The sequence below is a fragment of the Triticum urartu genome, chromosome 4 (genome assembly GCF_003073215.2).
Source record: "Triticum urartu cultivar G1812 chromosome 4, Tu2.1, whole genome shotgun sequence".
Classification (NCBI taxonomy): domain Eukaryota; kingdom Viridiplantae; phylum Streptophyta; class Magnoliopsida; order Poales; family Poaceae; genus Triticum; species Triticum urartu.
The window spans coordinates 229,219,952-229,227,787 of record NC_053025.1 but is presented as its reverse complement, the minus strand read 5'-3'; the positions used below and the strand labels follow the sequence as shown (position 1 = coordinate 229,227,787).

The following is a 7,836-nucleotide window of genomic DNA, read 5'->3' as shown; positions in this document are numbered from 1 at the left end:
AATCAGGTTGTCATGCATGAGAATGAACCATCGTCCGTTCAAGCACAAGCCAAGAAGGAGAAGGCAAGGAAGGAGAAAGCTGCCAAGATGCCAACTCAAGAGGAGGCATCTGAGTATTTCTTGAAAACCAAACAAGAGCAGCTTGGCTACTTGATTGCATCCACACTGAGGATTGAGCAAGGACTGGCCACCCTCACTCGGAATCAGTAGAGCTTAGAGAGAATCATGGAACAAAAGTTCTATGACTTGGATGTCAAAGTAACAGAGATTCAGTCTGCAGTGGAACAACTTCAGGATGACATGCAGGAGAGGAGAGGCAAGACTACAACTGATGCATTTGCCAGAGTGCCAAGAGCTCAGAGATCTCATGCAGTGCCAGTTGCTGACACCCGAGCCACCACTTCTGCACCAGCTACAGCCTCAGTTCCACCAGCTCCAGCGTCCACTTCAGCCTCGACTCCGACCACGTCTACAGAAGGCTTCGTCCTTGGAGTGCTCCAGACTCCACCACCACCTGAAGATCAAGCCTGAGTGTCGACTTAGCACTATGCATTTTCTAGGAACTTTTTGGTAACTTGTTGCCAAAGGGGGAGAAAAATGTATAGATCATAGGCTTCGAGAGAGAGTGTGTTGCTTTTTCTTTCTTGCTTTATTTGGTGGTTTTTCGAACTTTGTTTGCTTTTGAGTGCTTGAGATACTACGTCATTATCTGTGAGACATTGATGATCATGTGTTTGATCATAAGCTACACTTAATGTTTGCTTAATGCTATTATCTTATCTATCTTATGTGATCATTCACTATTCTTGGTGATGAGTGCATGTATTTCATTCTTATCATTTTAAGCGCTCCACCAAGATGTATGTGACATGGAAGAGTAACCCATGACTCTAACTCCTTGTGCATTTGCAGTCCAAAGCAAATTTTAAATATGCACAAATTTAGGGGGAGCTCTTACTTGTCACATACTTCTCAAAACGACGATATATTTCATGCTTATTATCATTTGTCGAAGCTTTGATCTATATGTTGTCATCAATTACCAAAAAGGGGGAGATTGAAAGTGCAACTATCCCTAGGTGGTTTTGGTAATTCATAACAACATATCGCTCATTGAGCTAATGCTATTCCAAGATGATTATTTCAGGAAAGCTCAATGATTGGCATGGCATGGATATGAAAGTGGAACCCTCAAAATGCTAAGGACAAAGGATTGGCTCAAGATCAAAAGCTCAAGACTCTTCATTTTATATTTTAGTGATCCAAGATCACATTGAGTCTTTAGGAAAAGCCAGTACTATCAAGGAGGGATGAGGTGTTGCTTAATGAGCCTCTTGCTTCATGTGCTTAGTGATATGCTCCAAAACCCTCAACTACTTTCCCATATCCACATATGACCTAAACCCTAAGCCAAACTCGGTCATACCGATTCTTTCTATCCAGCGCCACCGAGTTTCACTTGTCATAAGCCACTGCCAAACCCTAGCAAATCGGTTCTACCGATAGGGATCTCGGTCTCACCGAGATGGGATTGCAAACTCTCTGTTTCCCTTTCGTAACTTTTCGGTCTCACCGAAAGAGCGAATCGGTCCCACCGAGATTGCAATGTAAATTCAGTGTTTCCTTTTTGTAACTTTTCGGTCTCACCGAAAGAGCAAATCGGTCCCACCGAGTTTGCCTGACCAACTCTCTGGTTAGCTAATTACCAAAATCGGTCTCACCGAGTTTGTGTAATCGGTCTCACCGAGATTACGTTATGCCCAAACCCTAACCATATCGGTCCTACCGAGTTGCATGTCAGTCCCACCGAAAATCTCTAACAGTCACTAGGTTTACCTTTTCGGTCCGACCGAGTTTGTTGATTCGGTCCCACCGAGATTGGAAAACTGTGTGTAACGGTTGGATTTTGTGTGGAGGCTATATATACCCCTCCACCTCCTCTTCATTCGTGGAGAGAGCCATCAGAACACATACACAATTCCAACTCATATGTTCTGAGAGAGAATCACCTACTCATGTGTTGAGACCAAGAAATTCCATTCCTACCATATGAATCTTGATCTCTAGCCTTCCCCAAGTTGCTTTCCACTCAAATATTCTTTCCACAAAATCCAAATCCTATAAGAGAGAGTTGAGTGTTGGGGAGACTATCATTTGAAGCACAAGAGCAAGGAGTTCATTACCTACACACCATTTGTTACTTCTTGGAGAGTGGTGTCTCCTAGATTGGCTAGGTGTTACTTGGGAGCCTCCGACAAGATTGTGGAGTTGAACCAAGGAGTTTGTAAGGGCAAGGAGATCGCCTACTTCGTGAAGATCTACCGCTAGTGAGGCAAGTCCTTCGTGGGCGATGGCCATGGTGGGATAGACAATGTTGCTTCTTCGTGGACCCTTTGTGGGTGGTTGCTTCTTCGTGGACCCTTCGTGGGTGGAGCCCTCCGTGGACTCGCGCAACCGTTACCCTTCGTGGGTGGAGCCCGACGTGGACTCGCGCAACCATTACCCTTCGTGGGTTGAAGTCTCCATCAACGTGGATGTAGGATAGCACCACCTATCCGAACCACGGGAAAAACATCCGTGTCTCCAATTGCGTTTGAATTCTCCAAACCCTTTCCTTTACATTCTTGCAAGTTGCATGCTTTACTTTCCGCTGCCAATATACTCTTTGCATGCTTGCTTGAATTGTGTGATGATTGCTTGACTTGTCCTACAATAGCTAAAATCTGCCAAGAACTAAAATTGGGAAAATGTTAAGTTTTTATTTGGTCAAGTAGTCTAATCACCCCCCTCTAGACATACTTTCGATCCTACAGCCGTAGCTCAGTGTTCATATTTTGTCAAGCATCTTGAGTGGATCACTGCCATGTGCTTTGTTGCTATGTTGGAGTGCAGTAGCTTAGTTTCTTGTTGCATTCTAGATGGCATCGTGTTGTTAATCGCAGAATAGTGCCATTATTGTTTTGCTTGCCATTTGCAAACCGTGCATCCGATTCCGGTGATCTTTATATCGATTTCGACCGAAATCAACTCACCTTTCCAGCGGCGCTCTTGGTTTGCCAAGTTGAGGCCTGGTTCAATCTTTTCTTTCTGGAGCACGCATATGCATTGCATATTACATCCTGCATATCATGCCATGTTTTGCATCATGTTGCTTGCGACATTGCACCGTGGTTGATTGTGTTACCCTTGCTTGTGTTCTTGCCTTGGGTAGAGCCGGGAGACGAGTACATGATCGAGGAACCCGTTGAGTACACTTACGAGGATCAAGCTTACGTCAACTCGGAGAACTTTGCAGGCAAGGTTACCATACCCTCGAAATCACTTCTATCTTTGCTTGCTAGTTGCTCGCTCTTTTGCTATGCCTATACCGCGACACCTACCACATGCTTTATCATGCCTCCCACATTGCCATGTCAAACCTCTAACCCACCTTGTCCTAGCAAACTGTTGTTTGGCTATGTTACCGCTTTGCTCAGCCCTTCTTATAGCATTGCTAGTTGCAGGTGAAGATTGGAGTTTGTTCCTTGTTGGAACATGTTTATTATTGGGATATCATTATTATATCTTGTTTACGTTAATGCACCTATATACTTGGTAAAGGGTGGAAGGCTCGGCCTTATGCCTGGTGTTTTGTTCCACTCTTGTCGCCCTAGTTTCCGTCATACCGATGTTATGTTCCTTGATTTTGCGTTCCTTACGCGGTTGGGTTATAATGGGAACCCCTTGACAGTTCGCCTTGAATAAAACTTCTCCAGCAAGGCCGAACCTTGGTTTTATCATTTGCTACCTAGCCTTTTTCCCTTGGGTTTCACGGACTCAAGGGTCATCTTTATTTTAACCCCCCCCCCCAGGGCCAGTGCTTCTCTAAGTGTTGGTCCAAACGGGGCGATGTCCGGCGCCCCCTGGGCAACCAGGGTCTATGCCAACCCGACGTCTTGCCCATCCGGTGTGCCCTGAGAACGAGATATGTGCAGCTCCTATCGAGATTTGTCGGCACATTCGGGTGGCTTTGCTTGTCTTGTTTTATCATTGTCGAGATGTCTTGTAACCGGGATTCCGAGTCTGATCGGGCCGTCCTGGGAGAAGAAATATCCTTCGTTGACCGTGAGAGCTTATGATGGGCTAAGTTGGGAAACCCCTGCAGGAATTTGAACTTTCGAAAGCCGTGCCCGCAGTTATGGACAGATGGAAATTTGTTAATGTCTGGTTGTAGAGAACCTGAAACTTAACTTAATTAAAATGGATCAACCGCGTGTGTAGCCGTAATTGTCTCTTTTCGGCGGAGTCCGGGAAGAGAACACAGTCTCGTGTTATGCTTGAATGTAAGTAGTTCTAGGATCACTTCTTGATCTTTGTAGCTTCTCGACCGTGCTTTGCCTTCTCTTTTCGCTCTCATTTGCGTAAGTTAGCCACCATATATGCTAGTGCTTGCTGCAGCTCCACTTCATACCTTTTCCCTATCCATAAGCTTAAATAGTCTTGATCGCGAGGGTGTGAGATTGCTGAGTCCCCGTGACTCACAGATCTCTACTATTATATTATAAAAATCTGAGTTGGTGGTGATGGTGTGTCTGCCATCGTGCATTCACAACCGTCAGCTCGATCTGATCTAACGGACACTGTGAAATCTGGTCAATTTTGCAAACAGACGCCCGCCACTTCCGTCACATAATTGCAGATAACCCCCTGCCTTTCCCGTTCAGCCCCATGGCCCCCATCTCTTCCCCACGCCCACCTTACCCAATCATCTCACGAAAGGCATGCCGCCGACAGCGCTGGAATCGATCCCCATCTTCTCCGATGCCGACCTCGGCAAGCATGCCGGCGACGCATCTCCTGCCCCCTCCTATGCGCATTAGTCCCAGCGCCCAACATCTCCACACCCCCTCCTCCTCGCCATCTCCTCCACCCCCTTCCCCGTCTCCTGCCGCTGACCGCCACCGGCTATCACTGAAGCGGCGGCGCTTCCGCATACTCCTCCCCCTCCTTCCCCACTGTCACTGAAGCGCCCCATGTGGAGGTGCTATGCTTGGCTACTGCCTCTCCTTCCCAATCCTCATCCCTCCCACCCGTGCCGCCTCCAAAATTCAATTTTTTTTGTTACCCAGAGTTCAATTCGTGCGCCCAGGTCGAACTCTCTAGAAGCCAGTCTTGTAGAGTTGCAGTTCAATATAAATCAAACGGGTAGGCAGATGGGACTCAAGCTGCTTGCACTTCACCTCAAGAGCCACATGCTCGTCACGCCAATCTGGAGGTGAATCTCTTTGCTTGTTTTTTGTTAAGCTGCCCTTTTAGGTCAGAAGATAGATGAGGTGAGATCTTCAGAGCCAATATTGTTTTTCACATATATGTTCTAAGCAAACAACTAAAAGAAGGGCATACTATGGTTGACAAATGATTCCATGGCCTATTTGTAGATTCGTGGTGGTGTTGTACACAAATTCAGGTCGCTGTGCATATGTAGCAAAGTGTTCAGTCAAACACGTCTACCATTCTTGTTTGTCCTGGAACCATTTATAAATGTGTGCTCAAGCTATAGTATATATGTTTTTTCGATTCATTGCTGCCATCTATCTTCTCATATAAGTTTGGTGTGCCTAATATACTGGCACACAATGAGCAATGTTGAATCCTTGGAAGAAAGGTAGCATAATATATTATTTTTTGTCTTCCACAGCTGTTCCAAGGAAAGGAGCAGTTCTATCAAGGATGGATATGATAATATGTATTGGAGAATGCTCGTCGTCCTGGTAATTTCGGAGATCTGGCATCAGCACAATCGTCTTGTCTTTCAAATTTTGTAGTTATCGGCTCCAACGCTCGCATGTCTTGCGATTGCAAAGCCAATGTAAGGAGTCTGATGCGCCTGCTCGCGTGCATTCCTTCAGTGCCTCTCCTCTGGCATCAACCTGAGTGACCACGACAATCGCTGAATGTGAGGTGATCATTGCTTTCAGTTCATTTTTGTGTTTATACTGAAGTGATTTGGTGTCTGTTTTGCAGGATAGTTTAACTTGCGAGAAAATACTATTGCATTTAAAAAAAGCGATTATGCTTCATCTTATAAGCAATATTGCATTTCAATAAATGTTTCTCACTAAGGAAGGTAATTATAATAAGCATAAGAATCAGCATGTGATTGTTTTTAGGATAACTGAAATATGCAAAAGAAAATGCCAGATGATCCTGATCTTACTAAGCACAGAGTTCTTGGCTTAAGTACTAGGTAGTAGGTGACTGGTTTTCATGGCGTTACAGCCAAATCTTGCTTTATGTAATGTAAGAAGAGGCTGAAAGTTTGTTCTATTAAGCAGCAATCTAATGATATATATACAGCAAAGGTTGCCTGCAAGAAGCATTGCCTTCTGTACGTTGAGCATTTGTTTGTATATCTAAGCTCAATAAATTGCATTTCACAATGACAATTCACATATGTTGTTAGTCGTTCAGCTTAGCAATTCCAGAAGTTGTAGTTCCAGCCAAACATCTAAATACTGAGCTCAAATTGCAGAAAATACTGGGTGTTCAGTACTCGATTTTGGACTATATGTTCACCTATCTATAGGGTGCCATGATCTTCATCTAAAGGATCTTTTTTGCTAACACATACCTTGATGTCGACATCGACAGTAGCAGAGATAATATACGCCTTATAATCTTGTAAACATATGTGTAGATCAGTACAAGTACTTTCAGTGTTCCTCCTTGTGAATTAGTCATTCAAGCTGTGGATGGTCAGGAGCCGCCTGAGCCCTGCAAAGATAATGTTCAAGCTACAACTTGAGTCAGAATTTGTACGGATACATGAAAATGTGATGTATGCCGAGAAAATGTCTGTTTGCTATACAATTCAATTTTTAGCTTGCAATTGCAGTTAGAAGTTCAAACCGCAACTCAAGTATGTTGTTAATTTACAGTGAGCATCCACTTGTAGAAGATTTGTGCCTGGATGTGCTAATTGACAGTGAAATGTAGAAATAAGTTGCAACTTTGTAATATCCATCTGATATGTGAAACAAGAATTGTTACTAATTCACAACATGTATCTACGATTGTGAGATGGGACACCATGTGCACAGGGGAGGCAACACAAGGTCGAGAGAAAAGCCAGTGTGGAAAGAGATGCAACATATGGCAATCATTACAAATGTTATATTTTTGTATATGTTGTAATTATTCATGCAAAGGTTACAGGCTTGATGCACAATTTTAAGTATCTGGAGGAGTTGACGAAGCGTGGAGTTTTTTCTTGACAATACAAAGAGTATGAGTTAGGAGATGTTGAAGTGCAACTACAGAGCAAACATGACAGAGGTGAAGCTTTTACTGGAGAAAATCGCGCAAAGTCTTTTTAAGGAAAAGTTGTGTTTTCTTACAGCCGTGGAGTAGGATCCAGATAGGGAAGGGAAGGGGCTAGAGCAACAATAGTGTCCTTACCCATTAGACTTTAAATCTATGTACCTCCTAATCATTTACCCGATCACTGCGGAAATAGAAGAAGAAAGATGAGATATGAATTTGGCTCCTGAGCTCAAATAATTGCAATAAAATTCAATGAACTCTCAATGTTTCGGAAACAAACATGTTGGACTGTTCTAGCTGTGTGCTACATTTCATGAATTTTGCATACAGATAAAACACTTGAATGTGCTTGCTTATTTTCATTTGTATTCACTATACCCTTGATACTTATGAGCTCAGCAACATAACTGAAGATATGGATATTTTTAATAGTTGAGAGGACCCTCCATATATTTTGTCAAATAAACTACTCCTGTATCAATGCATCCTGGTGTACCATGCAACGCACGGGCATCTTACTAGTTACTTTCAAAA

General features: G+C 43.7%; 1 long non-coding RNA gene across 1 annotated transcript; it reads left to right on the top strand.

Moving 5' to 3' along the window:
• The first annotated feature begins 4,710 nt into the window (after positions 1–4,710).
• Positions 4,711–7,045, top strand: LOC125551364. The gene is made up of 2 exons (XR_007302473.1): positions 4,711–5,254; positions 5,678–7,045. It is a non-coding gene; the product is annotated as an uncharacterized LOC125551364 (long non-coding RNA).
• Positions 7,046–7,836: the final 791 nt, after the last annotated feature.